The sequence below is a fragment of the Bos taurus genome, chromosome 16, assembly GCF_002263795.3.
Source record: "Bos taurus isolate L1 Dominette 01449 registration number 42190680 breed Hereford chromosome 16, ARS-UCD2.0, whole genome shotgun sequence".
In the NCBI taxonomy this organism is placed as follows: Eukaryota; Metazoa; Chordata; class Mammalia; order Artiodactyla; family Bovidae; genus Bos; species Bos taurus.
The window spans coordinates 6,764,178-6,779,737 of record NC_037343.1 but is presented as its reverse complement, the minus strand read 5'-3'; the positions used below and the strand labels follow the sequence as shown (position 1 = coordinate 6,779,737).

The window sequence follows — 15,560 nt, the reverse complement described above, 5'->3', positions numbered from 1 at the left end:
ATATTAAGAAGAAGTGGTAAAAATACACAGAACTATACAAAAAGATCTTAATGACCCAGATAACCATGATGGTGTGATCGCTTACCTAGAGCCAGACATCCTGAAATATGAAGTAAAGCGGACCCTGGAAGCATCACTACAAGCAAAGCTAGTGCAGACGATGGAATTTCAGTTGAGCTATTTCAAATCTTAAGAGATGATGCTGCACTCAATATACCAGCAAATTTGCAAATGTGGAAAACTCAGCAGTGGCCACAGGACTGAAAAGGTCAGTTTTCATCCAAATTCCAAAGAAAGGCAATGCCAAAGAATGTTCAAACTACTGCACAATTGCACTCATCTCACACTCTAGTCAAATAATGCTCAAAATTTGCCAAGAGAGGCTTCAACAGTACATGAACCAAGAGCCTCCAAATGTCCAAGCTGGATTTAGAAAAGGCAGAGGAACCAGAGATCAAATTGCCAACATATGATTGATCACAGAAAAAGCAAGAGAGTTCCAGAAAAACATCTACTTCTGCTTTACTGACTACGCCAAAGTCTTTGTGTGGATCACAAAAAACTGTGCAAAATTCTTCAAGAGATAGAAATACCAGACCACTTTACCTGCCTCCTGAGAAATCTGTATGCCGATCAAGAAGTAATAGTTAGAAACAGATAGTGAAAACCGAATCGCCAATCCAGGTTCGATGCACGATACTGGATGCTTGGGGCTGGTGCATTTGGATGACCCAGAGGGATGGTACGGGGAGGGAGGAGGGAGGAGGGTTCAGGATGGGGAACACGTGTATACCTGTGGTGGATTCATGTTGATATATGGCAAAACCAATACAATATTGCAAAGTTAAAAAAAAAAAGTTAGCTTAAAGCTCAACATTCAGAAAACGAAGATCATGGTATCTGGTCCCATCACTTCATGGGAAATATATGGGGAAACAATGGAAACAGTGTCAGACCTTATTTTGGAGGGCTCCAAAATCACTGCAGATGGTGATTGCAGCCATTAAATTAAAAGATGCTTACTCCTTGGAAGGTAAGTTATGACCAACGTAGATAGCATATTGAAAATCAGAGACATTACTTTGCCAACAAAGGTCTGGCTAGTCAAGGCTATGGTTTTTCCTGTGGTCATGTATGGATGTGAGAGTTGGACTGTGAAGAAAGCTGAGTGCTGAAGAATTGATGCTTTTGAACTGTAGTATTGGAGAAGACTCTTGAGAGTCCCTTAGACTGCAAGGAGATCCAACCAGTCCATTCTAAAGGAGATCAGTCCTGGGTGTTCTTTGGAAGGACTGATGCTGAAGCTGAAACTCCAATACTTTGGCCACCTCATGCGAAGAGTTGACTCATTGGAAAAGACTCTGATGCTGGGAGGGATTGGGGGCAGGAGGAGAAGGGGATGACAGAGGATGAGATGGCTGGATGGCATCACCGACTCGATGGACATGAGTTTGAGTAAACTCCGGGGGTTGGTAATGGACAGGGAAGCCTGGTATGCTGTGATTCATGGCATCTCAAAGAGTCGGACACGACTGAGTGATTGAACTGAACTGAACTGAACTGAACTGATGGAACAACAGACAGGTTCCAAATTGGGAAAGGAGTATGTCAAGGCTTTATATTGTCACCCTGCTTATTTAACTTATATGCAGAGTACATCATGTGAAATGCTAGGCTGGATGAAGCACAAGCTGGAATCAAGATTGCCACAAGAAATATCAATAACCTCAGATATGCAGATGATACCACCCTTATGGCAGAAAGCAAAGAAGAACTAAAGAGCCTCTTGATAAAAGTGAAATTAAAGCCATGAAATGAAAAAACGCTTGCTCCTTGGAAGAAAAGCTATGACAAACATAGATGCAAAGACATTACTTTGCCAACAAAAGTCCGTATAGTGCAATCTATGGTTTTTCTAGTAGTCATGCATGGATGTGAGTGTTGGACCATAAAGAAGGCTGAGGGTTGAAGAACTGATGCTTTTGAATTGTGGTGCTGGAAAGGACTCTTGAGAGTCCCTTGGACTGCAAGGTGATCAAACTGATCAATTCTAAAGGAAATCAGTCCTGAATATTCATTGGAAGTATGGATGCTGAAGCTGAAGCTTCAATACTTTGACCACCTGTGGCGAAGAACTGACCCATTTGAAAAAACCCTGATGCTGGGAAAGATTGAAGGCAGGAGGAGAAGGAGATAACAGAGGATGAGATGGTTGGATCGCATCACTGACTTAATGGACATGAGTTTGAGCAATCTTTAGGAGTTGGTGTTGGACAGGGAAGCCTGGCGTTCTGTAATCCATGGGGTGGCAAATAGTTGGACACGACTGATTTACTGAACTCAATTGACTGAGCCATACCAAACTGTAGCTAAAATTCTGTAAATGACCCCCAAAAGTATGTTCAAACCAGAAAGAAAAAAACAAATATCATATATTAAGGCATATATGTGGAATGTAGAAAAAAGGGATAGATGAACCTATTTGCAGGGCAGGAATAGAGACAACAATATAAAGAACAAATACATGGACACTGAGGGTTAAAGTGGGGGTGGGATGAAATGGGAGACTGGGATTAACATATATATATATATATATATATATATATATATACTATTGATACTATTATAAAATAGATAACTAATGAGAACCTACTGTAAAGCACAAGGGGAAATAAAAGGAAGGTACAATGTGTTTTCAGGACATATATTTGTTAATCTTAAAAAAAGGATTCCAGCATATAGTAGGTGCAAAAAACACTGTTTGAATCCACTTACATGAGGTACCTAGAATTTCAAATTCAGAGTCAGAAAGGACTCTGGTAGATGCCAGGAGTCAGGGAGTAGGGGTAAGAGAGGTATGGGGAGTTAGTTTTTAAAGGAGATAGAGGTTCAGTTTAGGAAGGTGAAAAATCCCAGAGATGGATGATGGTGAGTGTTGCAGAACAACATGAATGTACTTAGTGTCTCTGAACTGTACAGTTAAATATGCTTAAAATAGCACATTTTATTTTATACGACTTTTACCAAAGTAAAAAAAAAATGTGAAAAAGCATGTGTTTGTGTGTATAATGGTGTATGAGGGTTTCTTTTGAAAAATTCTATTGCTATTATTACCCATTAATAAGCAAAGGCCTAAGAGCAAATGTTTGTGTAAGACTGGAACAAATTTCTTAAGGATGAAACTTCACCTTGTACTTAAGTGGTCACCTCAAAGATGCTTCTTTCTCTTTTTGCCAGCTTCCCCTTACCAGGAAAGACAGACATAGAAAAGCAAATGAAAACATCAGCTCTCACTCTCTGAGGCAATGGAAGAGGCCTCTAGTCTCCAATGCAGCAAATTTGAGAGATCTCAGGGGAAGGGATGGCTCTGGGTTGATCTTTTTAGGAATAGGTGGGAGGGCATACTGTTGATAGAGGGGGTCTTGGAGATAAACAGGGCAGCAGCTGCTGCTTGTTGTAATGATGGTACTAGAGAACTAGACCCTTGGGCTTTCCCTGGACTGACAGATAAGGCTGGGCTCAGCATCAATCCTGTCAGGAAGAAAGAGGAGTTACTCCACCACATCTATCATATCTACTAGTTGAGAAGACTGTCCAGAGTATAACGACATCCTGACTTGAAATGTAGGGAGAAGGGAGGATATGGAAGTTGTGCCCCATTGGTATCTGTGCCCATTACATCACAATGCAGTCACTGACTTATTAGCCTTGGAGTCAACAAGGCTTATTTGAACCATCTAGATAGGGGCTCCAAATGAGCTGTCTTACTACAGAAATAGGTAAGGTTTCCTATGAACCTGGGGCCACATGTGGTTCTTCAGTTCAGTTCAGCTCAGTTTAGTCGCTCAGTCATGTCCGAATCTTTGTGACCCCATGAACCACAGCGAGCCAGGCCTCCCTGTCCATCACCAGCTCCTGGAGTCCACCCAAACCCATGTCCATCGAGTCGGTGATGCCATCCAACCATCTCATCCTCTGTCGTCCCATTCTCCTCCTGCCCTCAATCTTTCCCCATCAGGGTCTTTTCAAATAAGTCAGCTGTTCACATCAGGTGGCCAAAGTACTGGAGTTTCAGCTTCAACATCAGTCCATCCAATGAACACCCAGGACTTATCTCCTTCAGAATGGACTGGTTGGATCTCCTTGCAGTCCAAGGACTCTCAAGAGTTTTCTCCAACACCACAGTTCAAAAGCACCAATTCTTCAGCACTCAGCTTTCTTTATAGTCCAACTCTCACATCCACACATGACCACTGGGAAAACAACAGCCTTCATTAGATGGACCTTTGCTGGCAAAGTAATGTTTCTGCTTTTGAATATGCTGTCTAGGTTAGTCATAACTTTCCTTCCAAGGAGGAAGCATCTTTTAATTTCATGGCTTGAATCACCATCTGCAGTGATTTTGGAGCCCAGAAAAATAAAGTCAGCCACTGTTTCCACTATTTCCCTATCTATTTCCCATGAAGTGATGGGACTGGATGCCATGATCTTAGCTTTCTGAATGTTGAGCTTTAAGCCAACTTTTTCACTCTCTTCTTTCACTTTCATCAACAGGCTCTTTAGTTCTTCTTCACTTTCTGCCATAAGGGTGGTGTCCTCTGCATATCTGAGGTTATTGATATTTCTCCCGGCAATCTTGATTCCAACTTGTGCTTCCTCCAGCCCAGGGTTTCTCATGATGTACTCTGCATGTGGTTCTTAAGTTGTGCCAAATGCCTAGCACACAGCCAATGAAATTTTATTGAACAAATGAATAAATCTTTTTCTACTTACAGTGGTTGTCTACATGTAAAGAAAGTTTGTTGCATAAAGTTTATAACATTTGTATGAAGAGGCAAGAAACAAACAACTTGAGGTTACCTCAACACCCCTCTCTTCTCACTTCAGTTCTTTAATGGAGGTTTGAAGGTGGAAAAAAACTGAAAGTTTGTGTTACACAAAGTTCTCTGACTTTAGCATGTCTTCTGACTATTGTGTTTTACAAAATATAATAATAAATATTCTGTGATTTCTTCTAGTACAAACATATACTGTATTAATGTTTTTTTCAGGCATACTTGTTTCTTGGTATAATTCTGGATTCAGTTAAAGTTTCAGCAATGATTTTGTGTTTTCCTAACATCCACTCATCTAAAACTTTGTTGTTGCTTAGTCGCTAAGTCATGTCTGACTCTCACAACCCCTTGGACTGCAGCCCACTACGCTCCTCTGCTCATGGGATTTTCCAGGCAAGAATACTGGAGTGGGTTCCATTTTCTTCTCCAGGGGATTTTTTCATCCAAGGGATTGACACTTACCTAAAAATACCTAAAAGATATCTCAGACATCCAAATCAGAGATCCTAGACACTTTAATATCCTTGGTCTTATCTATCTCTTCCACTTGGTTTGCTATCGTGAACACATGGTTTTGCTGGAAGAAGGCATTTTTTTTCTGGCATAAATTGTGTTTTCTTTACTGTGTCCAGCCAGTCCCATACGGAATGAGCTGATAGCACAGTTCAGCTTAGCAGATTCTGCCCAGACCCGACACATAGTAATACTGTAACCCCAAATCTAGTGGCTTTTCCTACCATTCACCCTACTTGACCTTCTTTACAGGGTATGACACAACATCTTCTCTTCTTTTTCCACTCTTTTCCTCCCTCTTTCTCCCTACCCCTACTCTACTTCACTAACAGCCCTCAAATCTTCTTTCCAAATTCTCATGTCCTGGTCGAGCTAACTCTGCCTTTCTTCTCACAAAGTTGCTTGCCCAGGGAGTGACCTTTGGAATTCAAGTACAGAAAATCCTCTCAGTAAAATACAAGCATCTTCAAAGTGTTGCTAGAGTTTTGTGTATCCTGCTTAGAGCTTTCACTAGGAAAGAGTCTCAGGGGTGGCCTACCAGCTCTGAATCTGTATCTCTTTCAGAACAGGGTTCCTATTAGACCTTCTCATTGAAGTGTGTGCTTAGGAACCGAAGTGACAGAGGACCCTGAGTCATCAGTGGCTTTAAGTCAATCTCTCTTTCTTTTACTTCTTCGTATTGCACACAAGAAGGAGGCAGTTCCAGTAATACAGAGCATTTCTTTGCATTTCCACTCTTCTTACTGGAAAGAGTCGGTTCCTCCCACACCCCCACACTCACATGCACACAGACAAGTGCATGTGCATAGACACACACACACACATACACGTCTGTTCCAGTCTCAGTGCCAGCTTAGAGGGGTTGCATTTTCTGGACACTCCATGGGTTCATCTTGCTTATGAGGACTCAAGGCAACCTCAGGCCCACATCCCCTAACACCTTTGAGTCAGCCCAAGGCAAGTTCATGCTGAAGGAGTTTGGGGTGTGGGAAACCCCATTCCTTATCTTAAAGAAGAATGCAAGGTCTTCAAGGCAGTTACTACCCTCCTGCACTAAGATACACATGGTCCTTACCTCAGAAATAGAATGATAGGTTAGTTTATCATCCAAATCAGGACCTCTTGACAGACGTGCTGAGTACGTATACTAAGCACCTCTTGTCCATCCAACAAAATTGATGCAGCAGGCATCAGAAACATGGTATGGGAGTCAAGCAGAGATGGAAATCTGGGGTTTCCCACAACTCCCACAATTTCAGTAATTTCCCAGAATGCTCACAGAACTCACAAAAGTGCTATATTTAAGGACTATCATTTGAATATAAAGAGTGCAAATGAACAGCAGATGAAAAGGTACTCTGGGCAAGTCTGGAAGAGTCGTAAGCATAAGAGCTTCTGTCTCCATGGAGTCTGAGGGCACCACTCTCCTGGCACATCAATATGTTCACCAATCAGGAGGCTCTCTAAACCTCATTCTTCAGCGTTTTTATCAAAGTTTCATTATATAAGCATGATTAATTGCATGGAATTTACATTGTATAATATTAGATATTATAAGTAATCAGATTATTAAAATACACAGGAGGATATGGGTACATAGGCTATATGTAGATACTAAATCATTTCATATAAGGGACTTGAGCATCCTCAGATTTTGGTTCTGCTGAAGAGTGGGAAGGCAGGGGACTGAAACCCATTCCCCATGGACCCTGAGGGAGGACTCTATTATTGGATAAATAATGTCAGTGAGGCAATGTGAATATCCAGGACCAGAAAGATAATGCAAAACAAAAGAACAACAACAACAAAAAAAAAACCCAGCAACAATGAGAGAAAAACAGATTAAAAAAGCAAGCTAAAGCATGATGTTCAAGAATGTTTAGATTGGGTTTACAAATTTGGAGAAAGTAAGGGTGATATATCACATATGACCAAGAATATTGACTGTCCACCAAAACTTGTTGCCCAATTATTCTTGGGCACATGGTTGGACTACCTTTCTCAGTCTTCCCTAAAGTTAGGTGTGGTCACAGGATTGAGTTCTAGCCAATGGCATCTGAGTGGAGTCTGTGTGCCACTCCCAGACCTGGTCCAGGGGAATCTCCATCTAATTAATATTGATGTGTGAACAGTACTTGCTACAGTCAGTCGGATGTTAGAAGAAAGACAGCAGTTCAGGCAAGAACTAAGCTCAAGTTCCCAGGTGGTGCTAGTGGTAAAGAACCCTCCTAACCAATGCAGCAGATGTAAGAGACCTGGATTCCATCCCTGGGTTGGGAAGATCCCCTGAGGGAGGACATGGCAACCCCTTCGAGTATTCCTGCCTGGAGAACCCCATGGACTGAAGAGCCTGGTGGGCTACAGTCCAAAGGGTCCCAAACATCTGGACACGACTGAAGCAATTTAGTGCACAGACTAAAAAGGGAGTCAGAGATTAAGAGCCTCCAATAATGATAAAAGGTGTGTTTCTGGATGCCTATGAAAATAGGATATGCAACTGAAAAAATAGTGATTGAACAACAAAGTCCAACACTATCGTCTCAAAACCTCAAAGGAGTTTTGAAAAGATATGAGAGATAGGGGTGAGGAGGCAAAGAAATAACTTAAACATTATATTTAAGAAGGAACTTTAGATATATTTTGGCCATAAAAATGAATTAAGCATACCAGAATTTTGTCAAGTTTTTGAGAGAAATGAGCAGTCCAGTCTGAAAAATCTTTAAAAAATTTTAGAAATCTTAATAAAATTGTCTTTATGAACTTAAAAATCTTTAGTTTTTTTCTTAACTTGTATAAGCAAGACTTAGGTTATAAAAGTAGCAAAAGGGGACTTCCCTGGTGGTCTAGTGGTTAAGAATCTGCCTTCCAATGCGGTTAGAATGAGTTCAATCCCTGGTCAGGGAACTAAGACCCCTCATGCTCCATTTATGTTGATCAATCGCTCAGTCATGTCTGACTCTTTGCAACCATGTGGACTGCAGTATGTCAGGTTTCCCTGTCCTTAACTGTCTCCTGGAGTTTGCTCAAACTCATGTCCATAGATTTGGTGATGCCATCCAATCATCTCATCCTCTGTCACCCCATCTCCTTCTGCCCTCAGTCTTTACCAGCATCAGGGTCTTTTCTAATGAGTTGACTCTTCATATCAGCTTCAGGATCAGTCCTTCAAATGAATATTCAGGGTTGATTTACTTTAGGATTTACTGGTTTGATCTCCTTGTAGTTGAGGGGATTCTCAAGACTCTTTTCCAGCACCACAATCAGTTCAGTTCGGTCATACAGTTGTGTCTGACTCTTTGTAACCCAATGGATTGCAGCACGCCAGGCTTCCCTGTCCATTACAAACTCCTGGAGCTTACTCAAACTCATGTCCATTGAGTCGGTGATGCCATCCAACCAATCTCAGCCTCTGTTGTCCCATTCCTCTCCCGCCTTCAATCTTTCCCAGCATCAGGGTCTTTTTAAATAGGTCAGTAATTTGCATTAGGTGGCCAAAGTACTGGAGTTTCAGCTTCAACATCAGTCCTTCAAATGAATATTCAGGACTGATTTCCTTTACCATTGACTGGTTGGATCTCCTTTCAGTCCAAGGGACTCTCAAGAGTCTTCTCTGACACCACAGTTCAACAGCATCAATAACTTGGCACTCAGCTTTCTTTATAGTCCAAATCTCACATCCACACATGACTACTGGAAAAAAATGTAGCTTTGACTAGACAGACATTTGTAGGCAAAGTAATGTCTCAGCTTTTTAATATGTTGTCTAGGTTGGTCATATTTTTTCTTTCAAAGACCATACATCTTTTAATTTCATGGCTGGAGTCACCATCTGCAATGATTTTAGAGACCAAGAAAATTAAGTTTCTCACTGTTTCCATTGTTTCCCCATCTATTTGCCATGAAGTGATGGGACTGGATCCCATGATCTTAGTTTTCTGAATGTTGAGTTGTAAGCCAACTTTTTCACTCTCCTCTTTCATTTTCATCAAGAGGCTCTTCAGTTCTTCTTCCCTTTCTGCCATAAGCGTGGTGTCACCTGCATATCTGAGGCTATAGATATTTCTCCCGGCAATCTTGATTCAAGCTTGAGATTCATATAGCCCGGCATTTCCCATGATGTTTACTGCATGTAAGTAAAATAAGCAGGGTGACAATATACAGCCTTGACATACTCCTTTCATGATTTGGAACCAGTTTGTGTTGTTCCATGTCCAGTTTTAACTGTCATTTCTTGATCTACATGCATATTTCTCAGGAGCAGGTCACATGGTCTGCTATTCCCATCTCTTGAAAAATTTTCCAGTTTGCTGTAACCCACACAGTAAAAGGCTTTGGCATAGTCAATAAAATAGCAGTTGATATTTTTCTGGAACTCTCTTGCTTTTTCGAGGATTCAATGGATGTTGACAATTTGACCTCTGGTTTCTCTGCCTTTTCTAAATCCAGCTTGAACGTCTGAAAGTTTGCAGTTCATGTACTGTTGAAGCCTGGCTTGAAGAATTTTGAGCATTACTTTGTTAGCATGTAAGATGAGTGCAATTGTGTAGTAGTTTGAACATTCTTTGCATGATTGGAATGAAAACTGACCTTTCCAGTCCTGTGGCCACAGCTGAGTTTTCCACACTTGCTGGCATATTGAGTGCAGCACTTTCACAGCATCATCTTTTAGGATTTGAAATAGCTCAACTGGAATTCCATCACCTCTAGCTTTGTTCGTAGTGATGCTTCCTAAGGCCCACTTGACTTTGCATTCCAGGATGTCTGGCTCTAGGTGAGTGATCACACCTTCATGCTTATCTGGATCATGAAGATCTTTTTGTATAGTTCTTCTTTGTATTCTTGCCACCTCTTCTTAATATCTCCAGCTTCTGTTAGGTTCATACCATTTCTGTCGTTTATTGTGCCCATCTTTGCATGAAGTATTCCCTTAGTATCTCTCATTTTCTTGACGAGATCTCTAGTGTTTCCCATTCTATCCTTTTCCTCTATTTCTTTGCATTGATCATCGAGGAAGGCTTCCTTATCTCTCCCTGCTATTCTTTGGAACTCTGTATTGAAATGGGCATATCTTTCCTTTTCTCCTTTGCCTTTAGCTTCTCTTCTTTTTTCAGCTAATTGTAAGGCCTCCTCAGACAAGCATTTTGCCTATTTGCATTTGTTTTTCTTGGGGATGGTCTTTATCACTGCCTTCTGAACAATGCCATGAACCTCCATCCATAATTCTTCAGGCACTCTGTCTTTCAGATCTAATCCCTTGAATCTATCTGCCATGTCCACTGTACAATTTGATTTAGGTCATACCTGAATGATCTAATGGTTTTCTCTTTTCTTGTTGGAAGAGGGTCTTTGCTATGACCAGTACATTCTTCATTCTCTTGGCAAAACTCTGATAGCCTTTGACCTGCTTCATTTTGTACACCAAGGCCAAATTTGCCTGTTACTCCAGGTATCTCTTGAATTCCTACTTTTGCATTCCAGTCCCCTATAATGAAAAGGACATCTTTATTGGGTATTAGTTCTAGAAGGTCTTGTAGGTCTTCATAGAACTGTTCAGCTTCAGCTTCTTCAGCCTTACTCATCAGGACATAGACTTGGATTACTGTGATATTGAATGGTTTGCCTTGAAAATGAACAGAGATCATGCTGTCGTTTTTGAGATTGCATCCCAGTACTGCATTTTGGACTCTTTTCTTGACTATCATGGCTACTCCATTTCTTCTAAGGAATTCTTGCCCACAGTAGTAGATATAATGGTCATCTGAGTTAAATTCACCCATTCCAGTCCATTTTAGTTCACTGATTCTTAAAATGTCCATGTTCACTCTTGCCATTTTCTGTTTGACCACTTCCAATTTGCCTTGATTCATGGACCTAACATTCCAGGTTCCTATGCAATATTGCTCTTTACAGCATCAGACTTTACTTCCATCACCAATCACATCCAGAACTCGGTGTTGTTTTTGCTTTGGCTTTGTCTCTTCATTCTTTCTGGAGTTATTTCTTCACTGATCTCCAGTAGCATATTGGGCACCTACAGATCTGGGGAGTTCCTCTTTCAGTGTATTCTTTTTTGCCTTTTCATACTGTTCATGGGGTTTTCAAGACAAGAATACTGAAGTGGTTTGCCATTCCCTTCTCCACTGGACCATGTTTTGTCAGGACTCTCCATCATGACCTGTCTGTCTTGGATGGCCCTACATGGCATGGCTCATATTTTCATTGAGTTAGACAAGGTTATGGTCCATGTGATCAGTTTGATTAGTTTTCTGTGAGTGTAGTTTTCATTTTTTCTGCCCTATGACAAATAAGGATAAGAGGCATATGGAAGCTTCCTGATGGGAGAGACTGACTGAGGGGGAAACTGAGTCTTGTTCTGATGGGCGGGGCCATGCTCAGTAAATCTTTATTCCAATTTTTCTGTTGACTTTGGGGCTGTATTCCCTCGTGTTGTTTGACTTGAGGCCAAACTATGGTGGAGGTAATGAAGATAAAGGTCCCATGAAGGCACTGCTGCACGCACTGCCTCTGACCCTGCAGCAGGCCACGGCTTCTGCCAGAGACTCCTGGACACTCACAGGCAAGTCTGGGTCAGTCTGTTCTGGGGTCACTGCTCTCTTCTCCTGGGTCCTGGTGTGCACAAGGTTTTGTTTGTGCCCTCCAAGATTCTGTTTCCCCCATCCTGTATAAGTTCTGGTGGCTCTATGGTGGGGTTAATGGCAACCTCCTCCAAACAGTTCAGTGATAAAAAGCACCAGTTAGAAATGAACAGTTACCATTATCAGTGATGGCACATGTGTTAGATTGCCAGCACTGCCATAAGGAAGTGTCATAAACAGAGTGCTAAAACAACTGGAATTTATTTCCTCTCAGTTATGAAAGCTCAGAGTTTGAAATGAAGGTGTTTCCAGCTTTGTTTCCAGCTGAGGACTCAGTGATGGATTTGTTCCAGGCCTCTCCTCTTGGCTTGTGGATGTCTGTCTTCCATGTACAAGTATCTGTCCCTAGGTCTGAATTTACACTTTTTATAAGGATGCCAGTAATTCTGGATTAGGCCCTAAAGGCCTTCTTTATCTTGCTTACCTCGGTAAAACCCTCTCTTCAGAGAATTTCACCTTCTGAAGTAGTGGAGGCTGAGACTCGAGGACATTTTTGGTGGGGCAGAGAAACACTATGACCCATAGTGGTGGTGGTGGTGGTTTAGTAGTTAAGTCATGTCTGACTCTTGCGACCCTCATGGACTCTAGCCTGCCAGGCTCCTCTGTCCAGGATTCTCCAGGCAAGAATACTGGAGTGGGTTGCCATTTCCTTCTCCAGGGGATCTTCCCAATCCAGGAATCAAACCTGGGTCTCCCGCACTGAGGTTGGATTCTTTACAGACTGAGCTATAAGGGAAGCAGCCTAAAATGTTTCTATGCAACTGTCAGAGAACATTTAACTTTAGGGTTCCTGTATGTTGTTTTCTGTTTCTCATGAACCCTCTGTTCCTTATCAGTTCCTGGTAGACAGGAACGAGTGGAATGGTACACTGTTCCCAGGACTGAGGTCATGGGACAGAACACATGCATGGATTTCCTTCAGTAACCTTTTACCCTAAGGTAAAATTGTTTAGTCACGACCCTCTTACTCAAGATATGGATTGTCTTCTGGCCTTCTGACAATTGTTATTTCTTGTTATTCCCTTGGTAACAGTTGTTATGCATCTGGTTTTTTGTTCTTTGCCTAACTTTATTTTCTACCTAAAGCTTCCTTGTATAACAATATATAAGCTCACACAAACATGAATAAAGCACCCTTGTTCCACTAGAGACTTGTGCCCCCCATGTCCTTTCCATCTCTGGCTAGTTCTTTGGAGTGTGGAGGCCTGCCGAGCTCACTTTCCTGCCCAGGATTTCAAGACCTCCTTGAGAGGACGCCCTGTGCCTTCATGAGCGGTACAAGCCCTATTCTAGAGCTTTATTGGTTTTCCACGTAACCCAGGGAATATTAGTCTCTCTCTCTTTTGCTTTCTTTTTGTCAACTCCAATCCACCAGGCCCCAGTCTGTAAAAAAGACTGCAACATGCATAAATCCTATTTCAATAGATATAACTGAGAGTAACTGAATTAAAATTCACTTACTGAATTTTTACAAAATTTCCATGGCTTTATAACATTGAAACCATTGGTTTCAATTCCACTTCCCTTAACTCCTCTATTCTTAATAATTTGGTAATATGTTATTTTTTATTCTTCTTGGAAAATATCTAGAAGATGCAAGTGAAAGAAAGTGAAGGGAAAGTGTTAGTAGCTCAGTACTGTCTGACTCTTTGCAACCCCATGGACCACCATGGGCCATAGCTAACTAGGCTCCTCTGTGCATGGGATATCCCAAGCAAGAATACTGGAGTGGATTGCCATTTCCTACTCCAGGGTATCTTCCCAAACCAGAGATAGAATCCAGGTGTCCTGCATAGCAGGCAGATTCTTTATCATCTGAGACACCAGGGAAGCCCCCAAAGAAGATGCAAGTGTAAATATAAATCTCAAGAAATACATTAATTCCCTCATGCCAAAAAATAAAACTGTCTCCTTCACTTTCTTTTTCCTAGAGAGTTTCCTTTTAGAAAATTTGCAATTGTAAATCCTTTCTTTATCTCTTAGAAACAGATGCAAAACTTTTGAAAACGTGAATAACCTCCAGACAGCTTCGTTTCCCAGGAATGTCTTGAGAGCCTTGGAACTATCTTTTTGAAATGGGAACATAAAGTACTCTGTCTGTCTCTTTGGGAGTTTAGCCTAGATGCCAGGCTCGAAGTTGTAACTTCTTGTTTGCTGCAAAGATAGAAGACAATTTATTTTTCCTTTAGATCAGGACAATTAACATGTATGTAAATGACCGTATCTGCCCAGCTACATAAACAGATGAAATGTCTTTCTGTCCTTGTAATCTCTTAGGGGATTTCTGAGATGCATATCATACATAATCTGATTTAAAGCTTATTCAAACAAAACTTTTCTACATTAATGAAGAGGATTTTAGGTTGGAGGAAGTTTTTGTTTTTAATTAATTCCCCAACACAGGTCAAATTTCATCTTGTTCTTCTTTTCCCCTAACACAAGTGACACACAATAGTGTAGACACACAGATTCACCAATACAGAAAATAACTTCCACAATTATAACCTTACTGTATGAACTGAACTGGTATAAAATTAAATACACATAGGAAAGATCCTGATGCTGGGAAAGATTGAGGGGAGAAGGAGAAAGTGACAGAGGATGAGATGGTTGGATGGCATCACTGATTCAATGGACATTAGCTTGAGCACAGTCTGAAAGATAGTGGAGGACAGGGAAGTGTGGTGTGCTGCAGTCCATGGGGTTGCAAAGAGTTGGACATGACTTAGCAATGGAACACAAAATCAATAGAATATTTATTAGTAATGATGTCAACAATACTAATTTATAATTATGCTTTTGAGACTATTTATTTGAGCACTGATTATATGCCCAAACCAGGCTAAATATTGTGACTAGATTGTGTGATGTAACCTTTGCAATGACCCTATCATTTGGCTATCATCACTATTTTCCAGAGACAACTGCCAAGGGCTATGGTGGTGTAAATGTTTTATCTAGGTTCCATTCCTAAATGGAATGGACAGTAGAGCCATGGGTGATGTGACTGCAGAACCTGTCTGGCTTCATCATGGGGTGCTCCTCCCTTACACGTCATGAAGGAGACCATGCCACACCAGGCCAGCATCGATTCCACTGGCTTCTTAATCCTGGATTTGTCTGTGGATGCTGAGCCATTCAGCTGTGGTTCTTGGTGTTAAGGCAGCGTATGACACAGGGAATATTTTCTGAACACTAATGGCTTTAAGTTTCTCTTATGCACTGACCAGATGAAACTGAGCAGAACCCTACCTTTTTTTATCAGTTTCCTAGACCTTCCTGAATTTTTAAAGGGCAGATTCAGTTACTAATTAGGGGAGTCAGGTAATGCAGAAAGAAACAATAGTGATCCATTTAGAGTTACTATAAAATATTGGCTGTCTTTCCCTTGTTAAACAATATATCCTTATAGCTTATTTATACCTAACAGTTTCTACCTCTTAATCCCCTGTAGATTGCCCCTCCCTTCTTCCTTGACCCACCTGTTTGTTCTGCATATCTGTTAGTGTTCTTTTTTGTATATTCACTAGTTTGTATAAACTTAAAAAAAATATGA

At 41.1% G+C, this 15,560-nt stretch overlaps 1 protein-coding gene across 3 annotated transcripts in view; it reads right to left on the bottom strand.

Moving 5' to 3' along the window:
• KCNT2 (potassium sodium-activated channel subfamily T member 2) overlaps window positions 1-15,560 on the bottom strand; it is a 443,182-nt gene that overhangs the window by 51,582 nt on the left and 376,040 nt on the right. The gene's annotated exons all lie outside the window — the stretch shown is intronic.